The sequence below is a fragment of the Nuphar pumila genome, chromosome 2 (genome assembly GCF_984573655.1).
Source record: "Nuphar pumila chromosome 2, dmNupPumi1.hap1.1, whole genome shotgun sequence".
Taxonomy (NCBI): domain Eukaryota; kingdom Viridiplantae; phylum Streptophyta; class Magnoliopsida; order Nymphaeales; family Nymphaeaceae; genus Nuphar; species Nuphar pumila.
The window spans coordinates 5,021,028-5,036,883 of NC_143250.1; positions in this window are offsets into that span (position 1 = coordinate 5,021,028).

Here is a 15,856-nt window from a genome sequence, read left to right on the forward strand (position 1 = left end):
CTACCACCCATGAATCTATAGTAACAAGAGGCAATACTAACCTTTTATTTTTATTTTTTTACATTGAAAATTTATGGATCCTAATTGGAACCCAGATCTGGTATGAAATTTAAAAAACCATATCTGGCTCCATATACTAATTGGACTATTTGGGTTAGACCCAAATTTCAGTTAGGCTTCCTTTATCACCAAAACCTGTCCCCATAGAGTTTAGTATGGGAACGATCTGAAACCCAACCCATTGATATAGCCCTAAACTTTTTTTAGGCAAACAATGAGAGAAAGAGACAGGCTGAAAATGAAAGGGAGAGAGAGAGAGTGACATATAATAAGCGGCTCACAATTAATACTTTTAACACATATGACTGGATAGCATCCATGTGCTTTTCTTCGTCACTTTCATTTTTCCTTTTTTTGATAAAGATTCCTCACTTTATTTCTCAAGTTCAGAAATACTAATGCTATTCTCTGTCATCTCTTGCAGAAGATTTAAAAGAGTTTGAGGCATGTCATCTCCATTCAATACTTCTTCTTCCTCACTTGCGTGTCAAGTCTTCTTGAGCTTCAGAGGTGCAGACACCAGCAATGGGTTCACTAGACACCTATTTTCTTGGTCAACGCTACTCCGCATTGGAAAGCTTTTAAAATTTATGTAAAATTTAAAAATAAAAAAAAATGAAAGGCTTGTCATGATACACTTGTGGTATACTTTGTCCGCATGAAACCTTTTGTAAAACATCCTTTTTTTTGGTATTTTATCACTTCTTAAATTGTTGCAATAAAATTCATGATATTGTGAAAATATCACTAATATTATGCCAAGAAGGTTGGTGGCAATGTGTGTGGCATTAAGTATGAGTTCACAGGCACACATTACTAAGTGGCACGACATACATGTGGAAGCACCCACATCATGACATTTTATTCATTATTGTGATGTTATTTAAAAGTTTTGAATAGTATTTTTTTACTAACAAGAAATATGTTCTTATATATTATGATATCAAAAGACATTTTTATCATTAAAAATAAAAACCTTTGTCACCATGTCCTAATTTTCAAAATATTTAATAATTCATGTCTCTTATCGATATTGAGTCCACATATATATATATATATGTGTGTGTGTGTGTGTTCATCAAATATGACCCCATAGATGTATTTAGCATGATGATCAAAATTATAGGAAATGAGTCTTGAGTCATATTCTTTGACATAAATTATGTTTCTTTTAAGGATGAAAGTTTGACACCTTGTGTTGATAAATATTTTGAGTGTAAGAAAGATGAGACTTATTTGGATTCGCGTAATCTGCTTTAAAATCATAGGGGATGTTGTTGCAAGCTCTGATCATCCTTCGCCTGACAAAAAAGGTAAAGACGGAACATGTTTTTAAAACTTCATAGTTGTATGCAAATCAAAGTGAAATATATGTATAAATACTTAATCAAAAGGATAATATTGATTTGAAATATAAATATATTGATTAGTCGATCTTGATAATACTTACATCTGATAAGCATTTGCATCTATGTTTATGTCTCGTTGAGATCAGATCCACCCTTTGCATTTGGATCATTGTCATATGGCCCTCACAATAACCTCTCTCTCTCTCTCTCTCTCTCTCTCTCTCTCTCTCTCTCTCTATCTATATATATATATATATATATATATATATATATATATATATATATATATATATATATATATATATATATATATATATATATATATATATATGAGTAAAGGGAGGTGCTTAATGAAATATGTTTAATGATACATGCTTAATGGGATTTTCAGTTTTTTTCATTTTTTTTTAAATGTTGACCATACATATGTGATCTATGTACTTGATTTTATAGGGATAAACTCTTGAAGTGTTCTATTTTCATACATGGGTGGGTTTTTTAAGATTCAAAAAATCAATGGTCCAAATCTTTGTAAAATTTAGAGGATCCAAATATCATTTTTTTAATAAAAAACACATGATCCAGATGTGGATTCCTTGTAAAATGACTATACCCAACACATTTATGGGATCAAAACTGCGAAAAAAACATCAAACATATTTCATTAAGCACCTTTACTATATATATATATATATATATATATATATATATATATATATATATATATATATATATATATATATATATATATATATATTAATGAGTCCAATATGTAAACTAGTATGAACTGAGATTTTTATAGGTTTTCTTTATTTTATTCTAAACTTTCAGCATGCGGAAGCAATCTACATGCATTGTTTTATAGAAAAGGACTCTTGATTATCCGATTATGATGTATAAGAAGGATCTTTTAAGGCTTGAAAATCAATGACTCAAAATTTTCATAAATATGCAAACATAAAAAATCATATTTTGTATCCGATTATAATGATCCAATAGTCATTTCCAAGCAAATGGACCATGTCGAATGCATCTGCAGTGTTAGATTCTCACAAACTCAAATCACCAACTTGCCATTAAACTCAATCAAACTAACACATACGATTTCTGGCCTAAATTCTAGATGAATGTGTAGAGATTCAGAGGAGTAAGCACATTGTGGATAACATATTTGATACAGGTTATCGTCACATACATGTCCCTGCCATTGCGATGATGCGAGAGACGGACGATCTCCTCAGCCGAACTGCACCTGTTGATGAGTACAGGCCTTTAAGCAGTGGGTGAGCAGGGACCGATCTCTGTAAGCCTTCAATTTCACACACACCACTGCCCATTAAAGTGGTGTATATATAGGTATCCAAAGGATACCTCTCATGAAGGGTCACCATGCATCATACCAAAAGGTATGATACATGAGAAGAGGTACATACGAAGGGGCACCTTGTTTCCCAACATTCTCCCACTTGATCCGAGTATGTGAAAGTTCATGTGAATAGGTCTTAAGTCCACTTTATTTGTCCAAATTTTGTTGTTATGCTAAACTCTTAAACTTTATGAGCAAACTTGATGCATAACCAACAAAAGAAAGAAAAAGAGAATCATATCTTTACTACTAAAATGTGATAACATAAAAGTCAGTATATATGATTGCAGGATTTCAAACAATCTCATCTTCTTAACATGTTCGGCATATAATCCTGGGGCCAAACGCTTAGTAAGAGGATCAGCTATCATTTCCTTAGTCCCAATGTTATCAATATATAGCAAAAGATTCTCTGTCCTCTCCTTTACAACAAAATACTTTAACTCCATATGCTTACAAGATGTAGTACTTTTGTTGTTATTGGAGAAAGATACAACGACTTCATTATCACAGAATACTTTCAGTGGTCTCCCAATGTATTTAACCACCTGAAGTCCTGAGATGAAGTTTTGCAACCAAATAGCCTGTGAAGTTGTCTCAAATAGAGCTATGAATTCAACCTTCATGGTGTGGGGAGCAGTAGTGGACTGCTTCCCACTCCTCCAAGAAATTGCACCATCGGCTAGCAGAAAAATGTATCTTGCGGTAGACTTTCTACTGTCAGGACAACCTCCGAGATCTACATTTGAATAGCCAATAACCTCAAGGTGGTTCGTCTTTCTGTAAGTTAACATATAATCTTTTGTCCCTTGTAGATAGCGCATGACTTTCTTAGCAGCCTTTCAGTGAGCAAGACCAGGATTCGACTGAAATTTGCCAAGGACCTCAACTGTAAATGATATGTTAGGGTGAGTCCCTGTCTGAGTGTAATGCAAGCTGCCGACCACTGATGCATATGGTATCATGGTCATCTGTCCTTTTTCTTCTTGAGTCTGTGGGTAGTCCTTAAGGCTCAATTTATCCCCTTTTAATATGGGTGTCGTAGTAGAAGCACAATGTTCCATCCCATATCTTTTGAGAATTTTATTAATATAAGCTTTCTAAGAGATACTTAGTATACCTTTAGACCTATCTTGACAGATCTCAATGCCGAGAACATAAGCAACCTCTCCTAGGACTTTCATTTCAAAATGGAAGGATAGAAATTGCTTGGTTTCTGTCAGTATATCCTTATCGTTAGTTACAAGTAAGATATCATCCACATAAAGTACCAGAATTATGAACTTACTCCCACTTGTCTTGAGGTATACACATCGATCAAGGATGTTTTTATTGAATCCAAAGGTCAAGATGACTTTGGTAAACTTCATATACCATGGGCGGGAGGCCTGTTTAAGTCCATATATTGACTTTTTCAACTTGCAAAACAAACAGCCTGACTTATCTTTGTAGAAACCTAAAGGTTGTTTCATGTATACCTCTTCACTTAATTCACCATTTAGAAAAGTTGTTTTTATATCCATTTGGTGTAACTCTATATCAAAATGAGCTACTAGGGCAAAAATAATCCTCATTGACTCTTTACTCGAGAGGAGAAAATGTCTCATTGTAGTCAATGCCCTCTATTTGAGTAAAACCTTTAGCAACCAGCCTTGCCTTATACTTTTCGATATTGCCTTTAGAGTCTATTTTGGCCTTGAAGACCCACTTGCACCCTACGCACTTGACTCCTCTAGGCAATTCGACAAGGTCCCATACTTAGTTTTTGGCCATAGAGTCTAGCTCTTCTTTCATGGCCTCTATCCAAGATGAAGATTGCTCACACTCAACAACTTCCTTAAAAGAAGATGAATCTTCAATATCTATGAAAACATTGGGCTCCTGTAGATACACCACATAATCTTGATGAATAACAGATCTTTTAATTCTTGTAGATCTTCTGACAGGTGAACTAACTTGATCAACCTGTTGATGCTCTTTAGCATGATCCACAAATGGTTCTTCTTGAGTTGGTGCATCACAAACAGAATCAACTTCTGTTTCATCATTCAAATGAATAATGAAAAGAAGTTTTAAATTTTCAGGTAGAGTAACTTTATCCTAAATTTCCTCAAAATAGAGGTTTTGCAATGCATTTATACCAACAAAACCATATTCTAAAAATCTAGCTTTATCTGTTTCTACTATTTGTGGTGTATGAGAGGGGCAATAAAACCTGAAACCTTTTAACCTTTCTGGATAACCAATGAAGAAACCACTGATTGTCCTAAGGTCAAAAGCCTTAATGTGGAGATTATATAATTTTTCTTCTGTAGGATAACCCCATATATGCATGTAACTTGGACATAGTTTCCTCCTTGTCCACAACTCATAAGGTGTTGTTGAGACAGCCTTAGTAGAGACCTTGTTTAAGACATGTACAACTGTTCGCAGAGCTTCACCCCACAGGGTGATGAGAAGGATTGAATAATTCAACATTGCACGTACCATTTCTTTAAGCGTACGATTTTTTTTTTCAGCTACATCATTCTGGTATGCACTTTCCGGCATGGTGTATTGAGAGATTATTTCTTCTTTCCTAAGAAATCATGCTAATGGTCCTTTCCATTGTCCCATCTCAGTGAAATGCTTATAGTACTCACCACCTCGATCTGATCTGACTATTTTTATTATGTCTCCTGTTTGTTTCTCTACTTCTTTCTTGAAGTCTTTGAAAATTTTATAGACTTCAGATTTTTCAAATAATAGGTACAGATACATGTATCAGGAGTAATCGTCAATGAAGGTGACAAAGTACATTTTCCCTGTACGACAAGAAGAGAAGGGTCCACATACATCCGTATGAGCAATTTTTAACTTATGGTTGCTCCTTTTGGCACCTTTCTTGTATGTATTGGTTTGCTTGGCCTTTATGCAATCCAAGCACGGTTCCTTAACTGTGAAATCAATGGATTTAAGAATCCCTTCTTTCACAAGTCGTTGGATCATATCTTAAGAGATATGACTGAGACGATGATGTCAGAGCATATAGGATTGCTCATCTAATAAGCTACGTTTATTGTCAATCAACACATTTTCTGAGGAAAGGGTTTCATAAAATTGGACATTAGTTTCCAGACGATACAATCTATCACATATATTGAACTGAATTCTTATAGTCATTTTTAATTTTTTAAATTTAAAACAATATCCAATGGAATCCAATTTTGACACAAAAACGAGGTTCCTGTTGTATGTAGGTACATAAAATGTATCAAATAAGTTAAAAAAAAATCATTTCCCAAAATCACTCTGCAGGTTCTAATGGCCTTAACATGTGAGCGTATCTTATTTTCTGAGAAGATGCTCCTTTCAAGATCCATTGGATCCCTTTTGTACAGGCAGACCTGCAAGGTATTGGCAATATGGACAGTGGCACCCGAATCAATCCACTATCCATTAGTTGAAATGTTGATCAAATTACCTTTCTTTGCCAACCATTCTTGTGCCTTATGCAGTCTGTCTTTAAATGTTCATTCTTCTTGCCAAAGAAGCACTTGATAGAAGATTCTTCATGGGACTTGGTGCCTGAATCATTGGACAGAGATGCATCTGAGTTCCTCTTTGCCTTTTTCTTAATGGCATTCTTTTTTGGTCCATGCCTTTTGTGACCTTTATGAGAAGATACGTGAGTACTATGTATCTTCTCGCCTTTCAATCTCTCTTCTTCCTCAGCACACTTGGACATCAAGTCATTGAATGCTCATCCATCATTATGAGTGTTGTAGGAGATCTTGAAAGGTCCATATTTACTAGGCAGAGAAGTCATTATTAAGTGGACTAGAAAGGAATCAAATATGCTGACCTTCATGCAATTCAATTGAGTTGCCATATTTCTTATTTCTAGAATGTGTTGTCTGATGTTCCCCCCATCAGTATATTTCATAGATATTAACCTTGTCATCAAGGTGCTAGCCCTTGCTTTATGTGAACTGACAAACTGTGCTTCTATAGCTTTCATAAATTCTTTTATTGTTTTGCATGTGGGTATGGCGCTCCTGATACTCTTAGCCACACGTGACTGTAGAAACAATAAGCTAAGTCTATTTGAGCGCTCCCACTTATCAAAATCAATTTTTTGTTCGTCTGTGCTATTGTCAATTAAAGGTGCAGGATCAGGCTTGTGCAGGGCTAAATCTAGATCCATATAACCTAATGTGAATTGTACATTTTTCTTCCAATCATTAAAATTTGAGCCGTCTAGAAAAGGAATATGACTTGAACCATCAGAAATCATAGAATTGGATACTGTAATGACAAAAGAACATTTATAAATATTTAAGCACATTCAAGATTTGAAAAAGTAAATGCAATAATAAGACCACTTTATCATTTACACTTTTCTAGGCAAGTGCTAAGGGTCATTATGGCCCCACTTTTGTGAGTACCCATAACACGCAAATGCACTTCACCTCCCACTGTTTGATAAAATTGAAAAGACATGCAGTCAGAGACAAGTCGACATGGCACCTTTGGGTGCTACATGTTTTATGTGTTGGGATACATTCTTTTCATTTTATCCTACTAGACTTTGAACATGACATCACTGCCTTTGGGCAGTCCATCATTTCATCAAATCTAACACATTTCTAATATTGACTCATTTCATTATTGGTATAGAATCACTTAATTAAGCATGCATTTGACCACTTTGGTGATTACAAATGCATCTTAATCATAATTCAAATATCATTCTTTATGTCAATATTGTTCATATGATGCACAAAAATACATATTTCTAAAATATTAATGAAAACATCATGCATCATAACATAATGTGTGAAATAAACTAAGTTTTATACATATAAAGTGCTTAAAACTCCTTAATTGATTCTAAACTGAATGAATTAATCACAATGATACTCCAAAAATGGTCCAAGAGAGCCCCAAAAATATTGAACGGACACCAAAACCATTTAAACCAATCATTTTATACATAAAAATATTCAAAAAATGATGAACCGATGAAAATGGCCTCTGAACCGGTCATAAAAGCAGTGAACTGGTCCAAAAAACCTCTGAATCGGTCTGAAAAGGATTTGAATCGGTCCAAAAATAATGAATCAGACCAAAACGGACAAAACCAGTCTCAGAAAATACTAAACCAGCCCTTAAAAGCCCCGAACCGGTTATGTACTGCCCAGAACCAGTTACAGAACTCAAAGAACCGGTCTGAAACAGGTAGAACCGGTCCCATAACTTGCCAGAACCGGATGAATCGGTTTTGGAACCGAAATGTCCAGTTTCAAACAAATTTCTTATGAACTGATTTGTCTGGAACAAGAATCGGATCGGGTCAGGTTGGGTTCAATGATAAACAGTACCCGAGATCCGAAAACCAAATGGATCCGGGTACCGGGTCTAAAAAACAGGCATCACTCAGGTCCCATGATCCGATACCTAATGGATCTGAGTAACAGACCCAAATCCAAAAATTTGAGGAACTAGGATCCGAAAACCAAATGGATCTGGGTCTTAGATTTGGATCTTGAAGCACTCTGTCGACCCGAGGTCCGAAAACTTAATGGATCTGGGTCATTATGCCGGTTCGGTGAGAATGGCAGACCTAGATCTAGAAAACTTAATGGATCCGGGTTGCGGGTTTGGGTTTGGGTGCGGGTCTCGAAACCTGAAGGAGACCCGAACCCCGCCGCGGACCGGGTCATGATTCCCCCGGATCGGGTCTGCAAACACCAGACTCGATCCAAAAACCCAAATAAAACCCGATAGGGTTTTATTCTTTTCATCTTCTTGAAACTTCTGAAGTTTCGAGAGAGAGAGAAAAGGGGAAACGGCGGGCGGCGGGCGAACCACCGGCGACCGACGTCTTTGGTAAAGCGGGGTGGAGCAGAAGGCAGCGCCGTTTCCCAGCGTTGATGCTCGACCCAAAAGGAAAAAGGGTAATGACGGTCCTCTGACGACCGACGTCTCTAGTAGCGAGGAGCAGAACAACGTCGGGAAAAGGTTTTCCCGGCGTCGCTCAGCCACCCTTACCTGTCGATGAAGCCTTGAGCCAGCGACCGCCCTATACCGGCAGACCCTGGCATCAACAAGACATCCCTTGGATGCCGCATGTCGCAGAATGACGAAAGCAACTCACTCCCCAACGATTCGACATCTGACGATCCCGACGATAAAGCCTTTCCCTTCTCTGTTTTTTTTTAAAGCAGTATCCCGGCGATGACCGACAACAAATGTTGTCGACCAGAACAGGAAAAGGGCATAGCCGAGCCGGGTCTCGAACCAAAATGGTTCGATTCTTGATACACATGATTTGACCTGGTTTAGTAAAACCGGGTCTCTGTACGGGTCGGGTCCAACTGGATCTGACTCAGATTCAAAAGGATCCGAGTCAGAAATGGTTTCCAAAATGGACCCAGCCCAAAAGACACGTCGGTTTCTGGTTTTTTTTAACAGAAATACAAAGATTGGAAAAATGAAACTGTATAGGAAAACCTTGCTTTGATACCACAATGTAGAGATTCAGAGGAGTAAAGACATTTGATGCGGGGTATCGTCATATATATATATATATATATATATATATATATATATATATATATATATATATATATATATATATATATATATATATATTAATGAGTCAAATATGTAAACTAGTATGAACCGAGATTTTCATAGGTTTTCTTCGTACTTTCAGCATACGGATGTGATCTACATGCATTGTTTTATAGAAAAGGACTCTTGATTATCCTATTATTATTATGTATAAGAAGGATCTTTTAAGGCTCGTAAAACAATGACTCAAAATTTTCATAAATATATAAACATAAAAAACCATATTTTATATCCGATTATAATGATCCAATAATCATTTCCAAGCAAATGGACCATGCCGAATGCATATGCAGGGTTAGATTCTCACATACTCAAATCACCAACTTGCCATTAAACTCAATCAAACTAACCCATACGATTTCTGGCCTAAATTCTGGATGAATGAAGATATTTTTTGGCTATACATTGACGCGTTTCGATCATTGCAAAAAATCTGTTTCTTTTTCTTTGAAGGCGCATGCTTTGTTTAGTTGCGCTTAGTAAAACAATAAAACACTTTTTCTTAGTGTGCACAACTAGCAAGCAAGGCAAGTTTCTAATGCACAAGCAATCGCAACCAACATGCCACGGCTATGCTTTTTTTTAGCTATTGATTGCGATGCGAAAGCAAGCCACCAACCAAGTCACTAAACTGTAAAGTGATTTTGTCAGTTAACAGAAACATTTTGCCAAATATTTTTTAATTCTATATGCTCAGGCCTGTTCTATTGAGAATTTCACAAACGTAACAATAGAAAAATATAAAAGTCAAATCAAATTTGGCTTCAATATAAAAATTAACTTACAACCCGAGCGACCCATTTACTATATCCAACTTGAGGATTATGGATTAAATTTCTGATTCTTTTGTGTCATATAAATTCAATAAGTTTTCATGTCCCAGGTCATACGCAAATTGAATGACGATACCTTAAACAACTTCTATCTAGATGGAGATCCTCTCTGTCTGATCGATTAAGAGCCTTGGTTCATGCTGGATCAAATCTAGTCTGATACTAGTCAAGATCCAACCAAAAATTGCATCTTCAGTGCAACTTCATAGGGATGCAAAGTATTCACATCTGATCGGATACGGAACAACCAAAAATTGCAAAACTTTCATCCTGAATTTAACACATTTGCATCCCTGTTGCTTTAGTTGTTCATATCTTCCATATGTATTTTCAGTGGATGGATACTAATTTGAATTAGATTTCGGTTTGGATGTGAGAATCTAAATCCAAATCCAACCCATTAGATTATTGGATTTAGAATGTTTTACTGAATAATGATAACTAGTCCATTGGATATCCAAATCAAACCCGATCCAATTGACATCCCCACATGGCTACAACACCAATGTTCTCACCATTCAACATTCAACCGTGGAAAGAACAAAAAAAAATCCTCCAAATTATTGAAAGAAAAACCTTGAAAAAATCACAAGTTTTTTTATTATTTCAAAACAAACAATCAATCCCCCACCATTCTTGCATCATCATACCAATGAAAACAACTAAAAATTTATGTATATAAATCCTATGGTCGGAGAGTGACATGGAGAAGGGTAGCCCTTATTGGGTTTGTTTTGAGTTTTTTGACTAAAGATTCAGACCTGAGTTTGCCTTGACTTAGCCTGATTCAGACCTGGGTCAAAGCAAACCTAGGTTTGAACCAATCTGAGTTAGCTTTGAATTTTTTTTAAGTATATATATATATATATATATATATATATATATATATATATATAACTTTCCCGCTCGTACCCACACCCACACCCGCACCTATGTGACATAGATCACACCCTTCCAATTTAGAACCTTATTTAGTTTGGGCATTCAATCACAATAAAATTCAAGCATCACAAGAGGCAAAAAAAATGAAAACAGAAACACACATTTACTTGAATAAATCAAATTCATATTTTCAGATTCTCACAGACTCAAATCACCAACTTGCCATTAAATTCAATCAAACTAACGCATACGATTTCTGTTCTAAATTCTAGAAGAATGAAGTCATTTTAGGGCCATATGTTGCCGCTTTTCGATCATTGCAGAAAATCAAAACAGAAAAGTTTTGCCCATTTTTTTTTTAATTCTATATGCTCAGTTGTGATCTGTCAAGAATTTCACAAATGTAGAATCAGACCGTACTTTTGTAAATAGGTAATTTTTCCATCAACGAGCAACAGAAAAATATGATTTTTTTTTAAATCACGAACATTTTCATGAAATTGGAGGAGAATTTACCTCTCTAGCTCTCGAATTGGAAGTCTCTCTCTCTCTCTACCGGGTTGGAACAACCAAAAATCGTAAATGTTCTATACACATCCGGTCCATTTGCAACCCTAGTTCAGGGGATCTGAAAATTATGCTGAATCTCAGAACCAAGGACATCTAGCACACTCAGCTCAGTCAGGCCGTGTCAGATATCCAACAAAAATCATAGCCCAAACCCGACTCATATGCTAACATTCAAGTTGGTATTCTTTACACCAATACCCAAACTTCTATGTTCAATACGGGTCAATTAGTCGAGACAAACCCAATTGATTAACCCTACAAGGGTCCGTCCATATGGTCCCGGACTTGTGGATAGGAAAGTCTGCACCTACTCCAAGTTTGAGTCCTCATGAGGGTCGAAAGAGGTGCTCACAAAGTTTTGTGCTCCGATCACAAGTGTGGTTTCTCCATGTGATAATAAACAGGACAAGAGGAAAAAGGATTCAAAGGCTAAAACCCAATTACGTAGGGAGAATACAGGATGTTTTTGGTTGTGCCATGGTTGTTTCGGGATTTAACCGCGAAGGATTAGATCCAGTTTATCCAAATTACAAGAGGTGGGTTGAAATTAGATCTGGTTTTGCATCACAAATGCTGGATCTGACAAGAAATATTTTCATTTTTAACAATCAATCTAGGATTGAGATCCCTCAGTTAAGACAGTGCACCAATACTAAAAGCTTATTTCGAGGGGCTATGGATGGTGAATCGATGAACATTTTAGAGCTCAACCCAACTCATTTAGTGGGTCAATCAAGATAGACAAAGTTTACCTATATATTATAAAGTTTGATTAGCTTATATTTTTATGTGAAAACTTGGTTGCATCGGTTAAGTCTTTTACTCCATTAGGTCTACTCGGAATTCACATAAAGATAAGCCCACCCGTGGCCCGATTCTCAGAGAGAGTTCCTCGTCACTCAAAAAATGATTGTTGAAATAAAAAAAACCATGCTTCAAAGCTTAGGTCCAATAGGGCTACTCGAAATTCACATAAAGATAAGCCCACCCGGGTTTTGACTTGTAGGGGGTGGGTCCATTAAGTGAACTTGTTCTCGACGAGGGTTCAATAGAAGTCGTTGAGAGAGCAGCGATATGCATGCGAAAAGCGCCCCGCCATACGTGTAACGATGTGTTTCTGCGTCCACACGTTTTCAAAGTCTGTATACAAATATCTTACAAATACATATTACAAAACATATAATATCTTACAAAACAATATGTATAGCGATTTGTAAGATATTGAAAATCGATACGGCAGTTCAACATAATAACTTACAACTCGACGATACAAAACCATACTATCTAAAAGGTCGATAAATATATCGCACAATAAATTACAAATCGATAAGGAAGAACTTGAGCATAATAGCAAACAAATCAATATTAACTAACAAAAATGTATCTCACAAAAACGAGAGTCTGTTACTAATACAGCGGTTTGAGATACAATGCATATGATGAGTGAATGTAGGATACCTGATGGGGTAGAGGCCCTTCCTAGCATCTGCAAACAAGCATTCTTGTCAATAGGTCCTAGCGTCTTACAAATATCGATAAGTTTCCAACCTTCGTAAAAACAAGATCTACCTGCAATAACCAAACAATGCCTTAATGGCACATAAGATGACATGCCTTCTTCATCGATCGCATGATGAGATGAAAAACTACTCACGCTGCCTTAATGGCACTGGAAGGAATGTTTGTGAATCTTTGCTTTCTACCATGATGCCTAACGACAACAAAAATGAAGAGAAGACACTGGAATGTTTTGTAACGCAAGGCAGGCACGAGAATGCGACAGTGTGTTGTACAACAGGATAAAAAACAAGGCGAAAAGCTAGACTGGAGACGAAGGCAAAGTTTTGGTTGATAATGGGAGCAACTGTTACAGCAGATGGCGCAGGGGTTTAATGAATAGGGAACGTCTCCACTTTAAATGGTTAACATCAAACTTTCTGGATGGAGGACTTTTTTGTCTTTTTATCAACTCGTCGTTTCACAACTTTTGAATGAAGGATATTTTTGTCATTTTCTCGAACCGTCATTTCAAGGCAAGAAAAGCAAGTAAGGGTGATTAAGTCTTTGCAACAGCACCAAAGTCCGATGCAAAGTTATGTCAACATACACGGGAATACGAGCCCCATGTGCATGAATACGTGGCGCTCATTCGATCCCCCGAACACAGACGTGGGATTCAGTGAATCATCGGGGGCGAACATACACCACCCTCTCATTTTGGGGATAGGGCTGTCAGTTGTGGAGCCCAAGGCCTGATGGAGGGTGCTTAATGCACAAATTTTGTGCCATGTGATTGCACGGGACGGTCTCTCTCTCTCTCTCAAAGGAGAGAAACACCAACAGTTTACCCCCATACACAGAAGTTTTAACACAAAAAAAAAAATCTCTCTTCTAACCTGTTTACCGCACAAGGAAAAGGTTTACTGACGTAAAAAAAAAAAAACACCCTCTCTCTCTCAGGCTCTTAGCTACTAAAGGCACTCTCTTTTTGTTGTCTTTTATATTTTGTTTGCTTTTATTAAAGGTGATTTCTTTCCAAATATATGTTCCTAGTATTATTTTTTTTTCAAAATCATTATTTTGATATAACATCATGCTGCATGAATAAAATGACGTTGCAAGAAGTGGCATAGGGATTCAAGAGACTTTTGGAAATTGGAATAGGGGTCCAACTGAATAGAGTTTGGTCTGACATTTGTTCCAAATTAATCTGATATTTTATTTGAAGTCTGATTCTTCCTACAAGATTTTATTTGAATGTGCATTGAAGGATTATATTTGGTCTAAGTTGGTGTTTTGCATAGGCTTTGGCACAAACTTTATTTCACGAGTTTGAAAGAGCCGAGCCATGAGTGGCTTGTCTCTTACCACAACAAGACAATGAGATCTTATTTTATTCACACCTACTACATTCTCAATTGCTTTTGAACTCGATCTGTTTTGATCGAGATGTATTTAGATTTCTTCAATTAAAAATTTGACTGAAATCCAACCCATTCACAGCCATACATAATTTGAGGCTCACACGGTTTGTGACCAGCAAAGAAAGACAGTGTCAAATGGATCGGCTCTGACAGATAATTGCTACAACATTCAGCACACATTATTATTGTTATTATTAGTAGCAGTAGTCGGTGGCAAGCTTTAATGACCCTCCCTGTCCAGCAATGTTTGCACTTTTTACTGGTAATCAATGATATTAAGGGCTCAACTTACCACCCTGGTTATCCAGGACCACGAGTAAAAAGGAAAAAGGAAATTTTTTATTAAAGTTGTCATTTTTTATGCAGATACATGCTGCTGTCCCATCCATATCAACATTTATCAAGATGGAGACCACACCTATTTCAAGAATTGCCAAGATTAGGGTTGTCAGTAGTAGGTGGCTGTCAAGCAGGTACACCCCCATATGTAGCCATAACACTATCATGAGCATAAAGATCGGCTCAAACGATACCCCTTCAAGATATTTAAACATGGATTTTGCTTGATTAATCAGATGCAAAGGGTGGGGTAATGAGATCCCTTAACAGATCTGGATCTAATTAGCTGGTGATTATGATCAAATCAAGCCTCAACCTACAACAAATTTGTGTGCAGCCCTTACGTAGGCTCAAAATGTTAGATGGAAACCATGTGGTTTACATACCGATCGATGATTATCAATCCACTTGGTCAATATAATATGCGTAGGGCGACTCTTGCTGAAAGCATGGATTCTCACATACTTAAGTGACTCATTTAACTAAGTTCTAAAACTGGCCATGTTGCCAGGGTCATCAACCACTTCTGAGACCCAACCCAATGGAGTTGCTCGGTGAGGACTGTTGCTGATCATGTGGGAAACAAGCTACTTAGCAACTCTAATCAGAACCTTCGACCCATGGGCAACAAAAAACGGTGCATCATCAAATAGCACAAGTATCACTAACATATTGTACTAATATGTTCATGCACAAGTCCCTTCATAATAACCTTCATAATAAGTTCACTACCAACCACCACATGTATCTATAGTCACAAGAGGCAACACTGACATTTTTTACTTTTTTTTACATCTAAAAATTGTGGATCCTAAATTGGAACCCAGATCTGGTATGAAATTTAACAAGCCATATCTGGCTCCATATACTAATTGGACTGTTTGGGTTCCACACAATCCCAATTAGGGTTCCTTT